The sequence below is a fragment of the Danio rerio genome, chromosome 18, assembly GCF_052040795.2.
Source record: "Danio rerio strain M-AB ecotype USA chromosome 18, GRCz13ab, whole genome shotgun sequence".
NCBI classification, from domain to species: Eukaryota; Metazoa; Chordata; class Actinopteri; order Cypriniformes; family Danionidae; genus Danio; species Danio rerio.
Genome location: NC_141038.1, coordinates 14,521,595 through 14,537,002, shown reverse-complemented (window position 1 = coordinate 14,537,002; position 15,408 = coordinate 14,521,595). Strand labels below are relative to the sequence as shown.

General features: G+C 32.8%; 1 protein-coding gene across 2 annotated transcripts in view; it reads left to right on the top strand.

Annotated features, from left to right (window-relative positions):
• klhl36 (kelch-like family member 36) overlaps window positions 1-15,408 on the top strand; it is a 41,374-nt gene that overhangs the window by 2,519 nt on the left and 23,447 nt on the right. The gene's annotated exons all lie outside the window — the stretch shown is intronic.

Sequence of the window (15,408 nt, the reverse complement as noted above, 5' to 3'; positions counted from 1 at the left end):
AATTCTGAATAGTGAAATCATGTTAGCAGCTAATGACTATCAAAGTACATCATTGTTCACAGTCAAATAAATAGTGCTAATGTTGTTTTGAAGTCATACTTACATGTGATTTCAGACCCAATACTCAAAGCACCATGGTAAACAATATGGAGCATGTCGCAAGTTGTCACTGAAGGAATGTTCGAATATAAAATCAACTTTACCTTAATACTAAAAATCCTGAGGAGCAGCACGGTGGCACAATGGGTGGCACTATCGCTTCACAGCTAGAAGGTCACCGTGGTTTAAGCCCCGACTGGGCCAGTTGGCATTTCTGTGTGGAGTTTGCATGTTCTCCCCGTGTTTGTGTGGGGTTCCTTCGGGTGCTCCAGTTTCCCCCACAAGTCCAAAGATTGTCCGTAGTGTATATGTGTGAATGAGAGTGTATGAATGTTTCCCAGTGATGGATTGCAGCTGGAAGGGTATCCGCTGCATGAAACATGCTGGATAAGTTGGCAGTTTATTCTGCTGTGAATAATAAAGGGACTAAGCCGAAAAGAAAATGAATGAATGAATGAATGAATGAATGAATGAATAAAAATGCTGCATTGTTTCAACCCTATTTTGACTATCCCATCCATTGGGTTAAAATGTAAGTGGTTTGTTCTTATTAGACCCAAATTTGAATTGAAACAACCCAGCATTATTTGGAACGTATAGTATTTGGTTCTAATGGTAATGGTTATAGTGATTCTAATAGAAACTTTAATGATTTCTGTGCTAATTTGTTGCCTTCTATCGTGGCATAAAAGACAAACCCATTACATCACAATGGAATATTTCCAAAAACAAACTTTTTTTTTGTAATTTACTTTAACATGAAACATATTTAAATAAATTTAATAATATCATTTGTAGAAGAAACATAAGAAAATTCTTGGGTGGTTTCTATTGTTTACTTTTCAGCAGGGCTAATCTACGTGTAGTGCACGAGACGCGTTTTTACAACCTAATTGTACATTGACACTGTGTACAGTGCCGTCGCTAATGAGCAGGTGTAAACCATAACAATGCAGCTATTGTGATGCAAAACAACCTGCTGACACACATGCACAGGCCTGGCGGTTTTATTCAGTGTGAAAGTCGTGTGCCCACCGAGCATGTAGAATCAAACATGACCACATATGGAGAAAGTAATCTCTAATTCATGAAGCATAACTATTGTGCTGTAGATTTATTTATACAGCAACATTTGACTACACAGTTTAGTGACCCAGGCTGAGCGAATATGTCAACCAGTGCTTTAATATGAGCACATACATTCAATTTTAGACTCATAAATATCGTAAATTAAACATAAATGTCGCATGTTAGCATGTGCTTTGCATCGTAACTGCCTGGCTGACCTTTTGTCTCTGGGTTGTCATTAAAAATAAGAACAAGCAATGTCAAATTAGCTCTAAATGGTGTCAGGATTACAGTTTTTAATATAAAATAAATTAGAGTGTAAGTTAATGAACTTGATAGTCATTTTGAATGCATAATCATATCCAAAATGTTAGCAAAATGTTAGTTTAACTTTATTGTCAGTACATACAAGTACAAGACAACGAAATGCAGTTTAGGTCTCACAAGGAGTGCAATAACAGCAATTGCATGATATATAATTATTAAATTAAGTATTAAATATATAAGTATTAAAACATGCTGATATTTACAGATGGATGTACTATGAACATTAAATACAGGCTGTATTAACTTTGATCAAAGATTTACAATTGATGAATACTGTATATGTACATGTTGTTATTAATAATCAGCAGTACAGTATGAAGATAGATATGAACATAATTACAAATGTATATGTGCAGTGGATATGTACAATAAATGCAGCAAAGCCAGTTATTTTCATCAAAAGGTCATATTTTTGTAGCTTCGTTGAGCATATTTCCAACAAGCACAGACACAGCCTGAAAGAAACGCTCACATTTTTAAAGTGAAACACTGGAAATGTTTCTCTGGCATCAACCGTACGTTGACTTTTCTGCGGCAGCTCCAATCTGCAAGTTGAGGCATGAGGTTTCTCTCTTTCTGTTCGGGTGCTTCTTCTTTCTCCTTCCTTTATCTGCCACTCTCTTTCCACAGCCCTATATGGTAAAAGTGTGTCGCACACTCCGTATACAGGAAATGGTGAAAACTTTAGCACCCACACGCATACAAGCGCATGCAAACACTGCTTTTGTGAGTGTGTGTGTGTGTGTGTGTGTGATACTCATTTGTGTTTTATGCTCAACCTGGTTACTGTAATCAATGGAACAGGAACAATTCTCTCAGTGTTATTGTTTGCTTGTTTCTTGCTGTTATCCTGCTTTTATTTGCATATTATCACAGTTTCTTTAATCAGCATGACACTGGATGTATATTTGGGGTGTAGGATTTTACAAAAGAGTTACTATTGTGGTTATAAATGCAAAACTGTTACGATGGTATCATATGCATGAAATATGAGGTCAAATGGAACAACTGATGTTTTATTATTAAGGATATAGTTAATGAGACCGTCATAATGAAGCAGCCAAATGTGTTCAGTACAATAAAAGCTGACCTTTTCCTTTTGATGTTTGAGTGTGACCTTTTATCACATCGTGTTTGTCTGTGCAAGAAGCGGGCCTGATCAATAAATGAATAACTTTGCTATCCAGCTCATTGACCCATATACTAAAGAGCCATAGCCCAATTACATTGAGTCTTCTGTAGCGGGCTAACCATTCAGAGAGATTGATAGATCGGTTTTGGGATGATTAAAACTGAGGGAGCTTTTTAAACTGATTTTCTGGAAAGGGAAGTTCCTGCTTTAGGATAAAACGTATTGGGTTGGTTCCTGGTTAATGTTTAAGCACGTTTATGAACCTTTGTCATGCTGAGTTCTCAAGTTGCATTTGTTGACCCTGTTATTTTTCTTTATTGATATATTTCATATGTATGTGTTTGTAATCTATTGTAATGTTAAATATTGTTTTGATTTGGTTATAAAAATGTATATTATATTATATTATATTATATTATATTATATTATATTAAATTATATTATATTATATTATATTATATTATATTATATTATATTATATTATATTATATTATAATTTATTATATTATATTTTATTTTGTTATATTATAATTTATTATATTATATTATATTATATTATATTATATTATATTATAATTTATTATATTATATTATATTATATTATAATTTATTATAATTTAATAATATAATATTATAATTTATTATAATTTATTATACTTTATTATAATTTATTATATATTATATTATATTATATTATATTATATTATATTATATTATATTATATTATATTATAGTTTATTATAGTATATTTTATTTTGTTATATTATATTATAATTTATTATATTATATTATATTATAGTATATTATATTATATTATATTATATTATATTATATTTTATTTTGTTATAATTTATTATAATTTATTATATTATGTTATATTGTATTATATTATATTATATTATATTATATTTTGATTTATTATATTATATTTTGATTTATTATATTATATTATATTATATTATATTATATTTAGTTTTTATACTGATTTTACTCTAAACTTGAGCTGTTTTCCACTCTACAACTTAGCCCACTGTATGTACAAAACAAACCCTCCAGAACATTCAAGAGGGGGTTGAATTCAACCCACAGCTGAACAGATGCTCAGTGAATGATGTGACGCTCTTGTTCTAAACAACAGTGCTATTTTTTTTTCAGAAATAAGTCAAAACATTGTCATCAAAAACTCAAGAATGTTTATATCCCAGGCAGAAATGAAAATACACCCATCTTTCAAAAGCTATAACCAAATCATGTACTGTCATAAATAGCAAATATTTAAAAGTAATAATGCTTAGAAAAAGTGCATAAATAACACAGAAAGTAGTCATTATTTTGTGGTGTAACTCATATGATGAACCTATTATATCCTTTAAAAGCATGTCAATAAGAATTCAACTGGATAGTTTAAGTTCATTAGTTGTCAGAGCAGAGATAAAGCTCCCAATAATGCAATTAAAAAAAAAAAAAGATTTATGAATCACAAATTATATACTTTCTGGTCAAAAGTGTTGGTTAATTAATAGTTTTTTTCAATGTGTGTAAACGGATGTACTACTGTTATAAATTTATCCAATAACTGATGCATACATTTTGAAATTTGATACTGTTCTGTTAAACCTGGTTAATTCTACAACATTTAAAACTAAAATAAATATTTTTGTCGTATAAATATTTCGTAATTGCAATTCGTCACCACAGCACTTTAATGTCGATAAAATATACAATAAAATGTATAATAATTTTTAGATTTGATCAAGTTTACATTTGATACTGTTATAGTGTGTGTGTGTGTGTGTGTGTGTGTGTGTGTGTGTGTGTGTGTGTGTGTGTGTGTCCAAACACCAGGTTATTCACAAGCATTACATGGTCACCCCGGTATACAGGAACACATCAGTGAACCTGTAATTCTGAGACCCACTGTGTTATTTTATTAAAATTAATAATGATTGAATGAGAAGTCAAGTATCCAGCTAACTTCAGTCACTTGTTCTATGTTTTGTTTCTGGTCCTGGTAAACCATGTTTGACCTTTTAAACTACTTTGCTTGTTGTGTATGAATGATTTACACAAGCAGTCCCGATAAACCTGTCTCAACAAACCATGATCCAGATAGTCCTGTTTCTCTATATGTTATTATGGTGGCTTGAGAAAGTCAACATACTATTAAACTACATAAACATATTACTCTTCCATCTTCTCCTTCTTCTTAGACAATTTTAAGAATGGATCTTCTCCTACACTGTTCATACTACAACCACCAAACTAACTCCATCCATTAATTCAATCATTTTCTTGTCGGCTTAGTCACTTTATAAATCCGGGGTCGCCACAGCAGAATGAACCGCCAACTTATCCAGTAAGTTTTTACGCAGCGGATGCCTTTCCAGCCGCAACCCATCTCTTGGAAACATCCACACACATACACACACTCATACACTACGGACAATTTAGCGTACCCAATTCACCTGTACCGCATGTCTTTGGACTGTGGGGGAAACCGGAGCAGCCGGAGAAAACCCACGCGAATGCATGGAGAACATGCAAACTCCACACAGAAATGTCAAATGAGCCGAGGCTCGAATCAGCGACCCAGCAACCTTCTTGCTGTGAGGCGACAGCACTACCTACTGCACCACTGCTTTGCCCCTAACTCCATCCTTCAAAGTCAAACTATACTGAATTAAGTTGCCATATCTTTTCCACTGATCCGACTTACAGTTTTCCACAAAATTCAGAAAAATCTCAACATTGGACCAAACTGTGTGACCTCATAACTTTGCGTCAGACTGGCATAAAGACTTAAGGTTGGCCTCATTTAACTCAGACTACCAATCTGCCAATCACTGATGACTTTTCAACTTACTAGCCACAGACTAGCAACAACTAGCAACTGTCACATAGACTTCCATTGTAAAAGAAACTGCCATTGACTTTACATTGGACATACTAACAGCATACAGATTCATAAGAGCAATATACTAATCCATACTAGAAACATGCTAGCAACATACCAATCTATATTAGAAACATACTAACAAACATACTAATCATACTAGAAACATAGTAACAATATACCAATCCATGCTAAAACATACTAACAAACATACTAATAAATATACTAGCAACAGGCTAATTCATACTATTTGTCTACAAACTTTACTTTTCTAGTTTATTTACATTATATAATTTAAAATTACTAAAATGTCAATAAAAGTCACTTTGTTGAATTTTAGAGTTAAATTCTCAATATGGAAACCTGTAATTAACAGACATTTACTTACCGTGTATGTAGAATATAAAAAAAATAGATAATTACATTGAGTTTTTTTGAGATAGTGTTATTAATTATGTCTGTGTGTGTGTGTGTTTTGACTGGTTTGGCTGGTTGTGGGACATCTTGTTAGCTCATGACAATGGCAGCACTGTGCCAGAGCCTGAACGCTTCACAGGAACATTGCGAAGTGACCCATTCACTCGCTCTCAATGGGTGCCCCTTTTTCGCCCCAATTCAACCCCTAAAATTTCTGTTCTCCAAAATCCAGACTCAGCTAAACTATAACTCGCGGCTCCTCCAAACCATCTATGCGTCATTGTTGCTGAATTGCCTGTACCCTTAGGCCCAGCAGATGTAAATAAAGGTGTTTGTATTTAAACAAATCTCTCAAATTTTCCTTTAGCAGCACCTCTGAAGCGTCAGAAACTGTGCATTAAGGCAAAGCAGCAGGGTTTTTGTGTGTGTGTGTGTGTGTGAACTCTGCTCTCCATTTGGGTTCTTCCCAATGGCATGATTGACCTAATTGGCAATCGCATTAGGCTTGGTGAAAATCTTCCCCGAGCTCCTGAATTTATAAAAAAAAAAAAATAAAGAACAAATTAAAGGGATAGTTCATGCAAAAATTAAGTTCTGTCTTTATTTACTCACCCTTTACTTGTTTTAAACATTTATGATTTTATTTCTTCTGTTAAACACAAAAGAAGATATTTTGAAAAAACTTCCCTGCAACCATTTGACTTCCTTGTGTTTTTTCTACTATGGAAGTCAACAGTGTGTAGGGTAATGCATTGTAAGTAAAGCATGTTACGTAATTATATTACTATTGTAAAGTAACAAGTAAAGTATAACTTTTAAAAATAAGTAATATTATTTGAGTTACTTTTTACCTTGATTAATTGACTTTTAAAAAACATATTGCGAAATAAAATTACCTTAGTAATTTAATTACCTTAGGTTGAATCACACACTCCGTGATAGACAAAAGCTGCGTCCTAAATGGCACACTATACACTATGCACTCATGCACTATGTACTTATGCACTTACACACTCAACAGGATAGTATATGTATGTAGTGGCGTCCCAAATGGCACACTAATGTGTTTTTACTAAGCGGAAATTCAAACCGTTTCCCTGATGACGTTTGACGGTTGTCAAATCAGTGAAATAAACGACCGAATTATCAGATAATACCTGCCGTGAGTATTGCCGCATTCACCATCGGGAGGCGCTAAAATCACTCTCGTAGGAGAATTTTGCTTTCACCATCCAAAATAAATAAAGTTATTCAACATGTGCGTCTGATAGCTCCGCCCCTTCCACTACGTAAGCAAATCTGCGTTCGTTGAGTCCATGAAGTGTCCATCATTACACACTTCATTTTAGCGGCTGAATGAATACATCATCCGGGTAATTAAAGTGCACTTATTATCTTTAGAGTTTTCAGTGTGAACACACTACTTACACTATTTATACTACAAAATGGCGTAGAATAGTGCATAAGTATGCGATTTGGGACGCAGCTACTGTCTCTTTAAGGCAAGTCATTTCATGCGGCGGCCATCTTTAAACCATTTCTCAGGCAGCATGCTCAGGCTCAAGACTGACAACACATCTGTTCAGCTGTGCCTTTACTGAATGAGCACTGTGCTACGTCCGACAGATCGCACTATTATGTCTTTCTTTTCTCTTTTGATTTTTTACAACCTGTTTTAACGCATTTTAATCTGTTTTAATCTGTTTTTAATCATTTTTATTGTTTTTTTTCTTATACGTGTCTTTTTTATTCTTGTTTATGTAAAGCACGTTGAATTGCCACTGTGTATGAAATGTGCTATATAAATAAACTTGCCTTGCCTTGCCTATAGTGAGTAAATTAAACATTTTTTATGAACTATCCCCTTAATTCTTTTTTTCCCAGCAACGAACCATTCAATTTACCATATCTACATAGATTTATATCTCTTTTATTTGTTTTTTAGTTTAGTTATTATTATTGATATTAAAAATAACAACAACTCCCAATATCACTATGATATTATGATATAACATCATATAACATTATGATATTATCACAATAATTATGAGACTTCTGATTAAATGCAGCCTTCGCAGATACCGAAAACTTTCTTTTTTTTAAATCATATTGACCATTAACTTTTGAACAATAGTCTACATATCTCTTTTGTAATAATTATCCAGAAACGATCATCACGTGACTTCAGCAATGTGCGTAGGGGCTTGAAGACTCTTGAACTGGGAGGCCTCTGGAATGCAGGAAGGATCCAGCAGAAAAGCTGCCAGTGATTTCCTTGTGAACTGCATGCCAAAGAGTCTTCAGAAACATGTCCACACACACACACACACGCACACACGCATCAATTCTTGCTCTCAAACACACATTCTGGATGACAGAGAGTTATAGCAAAACAAGCCAGTGACGCTGGAGCTGTCAGAACACGTACACACAATCACAAAAGTCTTGAAAAATCCTACTCTAGCAAAAGTACTCACTAAAAACATGTAGTGAGTAAAAGAATCTGTTGTAAATACTACTCAAAGTATGAATACGAAGTAAAGTACTCAGGAGTAGTATTAGGCTATGAAAATGATTCCACCTGCAAACCAGCCCTGTACATCAGAGCAATTTTTAAAGGCGTCATGATGTTGATAATTAATGTTATTAACGTCTTCTCGAAAATCGTCATCAATATATTTTATATATATATATTGTTAATAAATAATGTAGACAATAAACAATAGTGTATATTATTTCACAAATATTCAGTGACAGGAGAATGGCTAATATTGTTTCTAGTCGCCATTTAATATTAATAATCAGCCATTATTTATCTGACAGAGTCAGTATAGCAGAAACATTTTTCAGAGATATATAAACCATCTAAATTGGACAGATTGAATTTTTATAATGGATTCATTACAATGAAGGAAATAATAGCAAGTTAATATGATATAATACATCTACTGTATATATGTAATACAATTAGTTTTACATTTAATAAATATATAAGGCCATATTAATATTTCACTCTAGTGATTGACTTTTAAAATAACTTCTTTATTAATGTTTTAATGTTGTAATAGTTAAAGTTTAACCTATGTAAAAGCATAGTTTAACCTGCCTAGTTAAACTAATTAACCTAGTTAAGCCTTTAAATGCCACTTTAAGCCGTATAGAAGTGTCTTCTTATTGTATTTCTCTTATTTTGAGAAAACAGCCTTTAAAATATGTGTTGTAACTGAAATCTTCAGACACACTTTGATAAAATGTGAAGCCTCAGAGTGTATTTTTGAATGTTTTTTTTTTTTTTTTGTGCTGGGCAAAAGTTAAAAGTTGTGTGTGTGTGTGCGTGTGTGTGTGTGTGTGTGTGTGCGTGTGTGTGTGTGTGTGTGTGTGTGTGTGTGTGTGTGTGTAAAAATAACAGACGTTAAATTACTGAAGTTTACTGTCAAATAACAGACTTTAAATTACAAATAATTTATGTAAAATAGCATGATAAATTACAGAAATTTACTGTAAAATAACATGTAAAATTACAGCAATAGACTGTTAAATAACAGCCGTTAATTTACAGAAGTTTACTATAAAATAACATACATTGTGTAATTTAACGTCCGTTAATTTGAGGTAAATTTCTGTAATTTAATGTCTGTTATTTTACAGGTTTTTTCAGTACTCCATACACACATATATTTTGTCAAAACAAACTTTTATTTTGAATGCGATTAAGAACTTTTATTTTTCTTGGCAATAGTTTGAAAAATAAAAACTTTCAAAACTAAAGAAAGCCAAAAAGGCCAAACTCATAAAATTGTGGGAAAAAAAACCCTGTTTCTGACTGCAGATTCTTGTCTTTAACAGCACATTCTTGATGACAAGATCAATACAAAGCCAGTCTCCCTGTGTGTGGAGAGACTAATTAACATTCAGATGTAATTTATCTCATTAAAGAAGTCCCCAAAGTCACTCAGCAGCACCTGCTACTTAAGCTATTCAGAGATAACAAACACACGGCTAACAGGCGCAGAGCGGCTGATAACATGTCCAAATGCTTTTTACACTCACAGAAATAAATAAAGCTGTACAATAACAGAAAAGCACTATCAACTTATTACTCATTTTTTACTGTAACTGACAAAACCAGCCCAGACTATATATCCTCCCAAACTACTAAAAATGCCAATAAACGTCACCTTGTTCAGTTTTCAACATCAGTTTTTTCAGGAGCAGAGGTCACATAATCTGAAAGAGTAGATAAACAGAAATGCAACCACAAGTCAAAAGCTTCAGTCAAATTCTGTTAACTGCACTGTAAAAACTGATATTACATTTATATACCAAATTTTTACCATTTTTTTACTTTGACTTATTTTATTAAGTTAGTCAGGTTTCAACTGACATGTTTAAGTTGTGCAATGTTTCATTTAATATTATTATTCAGTTTGATTGATATGGAGGTTGAGATGACTAGAAAAGTTTATTTCATTGAACTAAAAAATGAAGAGAGCATGATTTATTTTAAAGTGTGTTATTGTGTTTAAAGTCAGTTGATTGCTAAGAAGTTCATAGTTGGTTTAATTACCTCACTCATCACTATTGGGGAAAAAACCTTTAGAACAACAGAAATAGGTCATTACTCATGTTTTGTTCGGTCGTTTACATGACCAACCCATGCTATATATCCTTCAAACTAATAAAAATGTCAATAAACATCATCTTGCTAAACTGCTGAGAAACATGTTCGACATCAGAAGGTAACAAAGAAGAGATTAAATTCCCAATAATGTAACTTGAAAGAGTAAATAATCCAAAAAACAGTCAAATGGCCTGTTAACATGGAGTCATACAACTGTTAATTAATGGATGCTTTAACAATGATCTTATTAAACAATTGGATTAAATAAATCCATATAATGACAGAAAACGTATAGTAGCGTATTACCCAGTTTATACATATATATATATATAGACTAGAGATAGACAGCAGCAAGTCAAACATTATGGCCAAATTTTGTTAAGACAGACATCTCTTCTGTTTATCAAGGCTGATTAATAATAAAATGTAATAATAAACATATGAATAAATAGCTTTATACTTTATTTTAAGGGTAATTTAATTCATTTTAATGCAGTTTAATAATGTTTCTAGGTTACTTACTAGTATCACTCTAGAAAAATGTGATATGTAAAAAAAGGAAAGGAGTGGTCACTCATTACCCAGTTTTTGTACTGTAATTTGCATGACCAACCCAAGCAGTATTTCCCTTCAAATACTAAAAATGTCAATAAACGTCACTTTGTTAAATACAAAGTTAAAGTTTTAACATCAGTAGTTGTCGCAGCAGAGATAAAGGTTTCATAAAGCTATCCAGAAGCATAATTAAAAGAAAAACCATAAAACATCTGCAAATCACAATAGAGACAATATTATGCAACTGGTAGGTGTATATATATATATATATATGTATATGTATGTATATATATATATATATATATATATATATATATATATATATATATATATATATATATATATATATATACATACAGTGTAACTATTTAAAGACAAATTTATTTATTTTTAGTCTAATGTATTTTAAATGTATTCTTTTTTGTCTAAGTTAATTAATAAAACACTAAATTAATAATAAGTAAAATAAACAAAATCATTTAATTAAATTTTGGCGCATTTGTTGTTGTTTTTATGTGTGTGTTTTCATCAAATTAGCATACTGAATGTGATTAACATGAATCCTATAAGATCGAAGTAAAATGTTTTTAGATGGAATAATTTGTCATCATAATTTAGTGCAACCAATATATATATTTTTTATTTAAAAATGAGACAAAATACTCTGACCATTTCATACTGTATAAAAGAACAGGTGACCATAATGAAAGTCATTGTACTAATCATTTAATACGTTTTTAAATATCTTATCATTTTCTTTTCTTATCTTTTTCTAAATATCTTGTAAATATCACTGTTACACTAAATAACATTTAGATGTATTTTGTAAAGAATGATTAAAATAAATGAGACATTAATTTTTACCCAGAAAAACAAAGCCCATTAAACATGCCCTATATTTCAAACAGTATTGATGCTTGAAACCCCTTTTGACCCATTTATACTATTGACTGGCACCAAACTGTTCAACAATTCCTGTTTTATCACATCAAAAATAAAAGAGAGGCCTAACACTCATGCCAGAGTCCAGTACTACCAATGCTAAGCTCTTCTGACCCAATTCAACCAAATATTAAGACAGACATAGATCTTCAATTCCTGCCACCGAAATCACCATCATAAAATCAGCCTGCAAGAAGCTTATAGATTATGGATTAAGCAATTATGCAGTCGAGCTCACATCTGTTGGACGAAACGCAAGGCAGGAGAGATTGGGGGAGGAAGAAGCGAGAGAGAAAAGAGGTTACAATAAAGGGGGAATGTTTGGGGGCCATTATTGACAGAGTGACTCAGCCGTAAAGACCCCTGGGATTGTTAGCATTTGTGCCGAAAAGCCCTGTTGTGTTTGGAAGTCTTCATTTCTAAAGAGGCAAAAAAATATGATGTAATGATTTTTAAGAATGCCTGATCTCATAAGCAAATGTAACTGTTTTATAGGCTAGTGGCTAATTTGGACAAATTCAAGTTCAGTCCTATGAAAATGTATGATTTTTAAGGGAAGCATGGCACCAAACCTCACCCCTAAACCCAGCTGTAATTGGGGGATGAGCAAATCGTACTAAATAGAATGTATGGACACAGACTTTTAATTTCAGTAAAGCTTTCAGTCAAGAGTATAGTCATGCTGTTACAAAATTGTCGCATTTAAGACCTGATTTCTTTAAGAATTAGTGATCTTCACTGACTGACTGAGATACTATATAACGTGGGTATCAGACCGGACAAGAAGCACTGCTTAAATAATACTGTTTCCCACCATGTCTTCAAAATATGGAAATTTATTTTACCCCAGTATTTTCAATGGAGTTTCTACATCTGCTGCTCCTGATGGTGCTTGTGTTTTCACAGTCTCTCATCTCGTTTTACGCCTGAACAACTAAATGGACGCTTAAGTCTATTTAACCGACATTTTAATTACATTACGACATCAATGCTGTGAAAGTTAATTGAAATGGTTTAAACCTTTCACCAGAAGTTTATCAGTTTCTGAAAAACACTACCTGTGCCTATTGTATGAATGAGATCATACAAATACACGAGATATTTGTTAACTAACAAATAGCTAAAAGGATGCTAATGTCAGATTTAAAAAGTGTGATTGTTTTGTTTGTTGTGCACAGTGCATTAACAAATGTTACAGCTATTGTTTTTAATTGTGTATTTTAAAATCTCACAGTTCTACTTTCTTCTCTTGCAACTTTTTTCCCTCACAATTAGATATAGACTTACTCCATGTCTTACAATTTTCAGTTTCTTTTAATTCTACCCATAATTTAAATAAAGAGGCTGATTGTTTCTTACATTTGCAAGTTTTCAACTTATTTTGATTTTTTTGTTTTGCTACTTTTCTTTGTCTTTTGAGAAATAAAAGCAGAATTTCGATATTTTTTCCTTTTTTTTTCTCAGAACTGTATTTTTTTGGGGGGGGGGGGGGTTTTGCAACCGCCAACTATTCCAGCATTCGTTTTACAGTGCTAGCCACTGAGCTACCATGCCACCTATTGTTAGTACATGTTAGCCAATGTTAAATCAAACTTTAAAACCTTCACTGGAAATGCCACAACTCCATGTTAGAGAAAGATAAATGTACACTGTAAAATCCAACTTTATCATATGAAATGAGTGTAGAACGTAATGAGTTAATTAAACACCTCATTACTTCAAATTAAAAGGAGAAAGTTTCACAGTACTCATAAAGATTAGTTTTTTAGGTGCCTTATTGGTTTTTACAGTACTCAGTTGGTTTGAGTTCTCTTCATTTATTGGGTTTTACTGTGCTCAAATTGCTTGGTTTACTCAAATAGATTCAGTTCACAGTACTCATTTGGATTAGTTTTGAACTTAAATGGTCTTTTGCAATCAATTTTCTCAAATGGTTTAAGTTACGTTCACTTATTGGGTTTTACAGTGTATAGTTCACCCAAAAACGTAAATACTCAATATTTATTTACAATTTAATCTTTGAGTTTGTTTTACATCTTCAAATGAACCCTCAAAAAGAAGATATTTTGAAGAACAGTGGTAAGTAACTGACTTCCATAGTAAAAGAAAACATACTATGGAAGTCATTTTGTACCAGTTTAAAACATTCTTCAAAATATCTTCATTTGTGTTCAACAAGAGAAAGAAACTCAATCTAGGAAGTGTGAAAGGTGCCTAATCATTGACAATTTTTTTATTTTTAAGCAAACTATCCTTTTCCTGGTGTTGAGTTGTGGCTGAAAGGGCATCCACTGCATAAAAAATATGCTGGATAAGTTGGCGGTTCATTCCGCTGTGGCGACCCCAGATTCATTAAGGGACTAAGCTGAAAAGAAAATGAATGAATGAAGCAAACTATCTGTTTAACAATAGTAAGAACAGACAGCAGTATCTATTGTAGTTAATCAGCTAACCTACCTAGTGTTGTTGCCATTTTAAGACATTATTTTGTAATATCCAAATGTAAGTGAGAAGCTAACAACATTGATTATGTATGTCTTTCATAGTTTTTCAAAAAATACTGAGCCATGTTTAAAATTAGCATATTTATGCACAAACAGAAGACCTGGGGCCTCATGTATCAACGCTGCGTACGCACAAAAACTTTGCGTACGCCAGGTTTCACGCTCAGAATCGCTCACGTTTGGATTTACTAACAATGAACTGAACGTGGGAATGTGCGCAGCTTCACGGCAGCTTTCTGGCAGGCGTACGCACATTTTTTGTGCGTGTCTGTTTTATTTCCATTGGCGACTCCTAGAGGCAGTTGTGTTAAATTCCTCTCTACAAAGTGTCTGAGCCTTGCAATGGCAGCTGTATGAGACGGGTTCAGCAGGTATATAAGGTTTCCATACCATATAGTTGACCAGCTAAACATTAAAGCACAATTTGCAGCAGTGGCCTGTTTTCCCAATGTAATCTGAGCTATCTACTGCACGCACATTGCTATAAAGACACTATCTGAAGATGAATTTGCATACGTGAATCAGAAACATTTCCATTCAATAAATGTGCAAATAAAATATGATGCTTATTGATATAAACTTATTGATGATTCCTACTTGTCTTTCTCGTGATAAATAGTTGGCAAAATCTGATATGTAGCGGGGGAAAAAACATGAGAGTTCATCAGACGCTAGATTCGAGCCGAGTTCATGTTCGAACGTATCAATTCATGATCACATGCGTCTTACGAGTAGCGCCACTGAGACTGTTAAGTGTCCTGCAACATTTTACAGATATAAACCACACTATTTCTTTTGTTAATGCACTCAGTGCGATGTTCAGACCCAACTGTGTTGACCGCATCAGCTA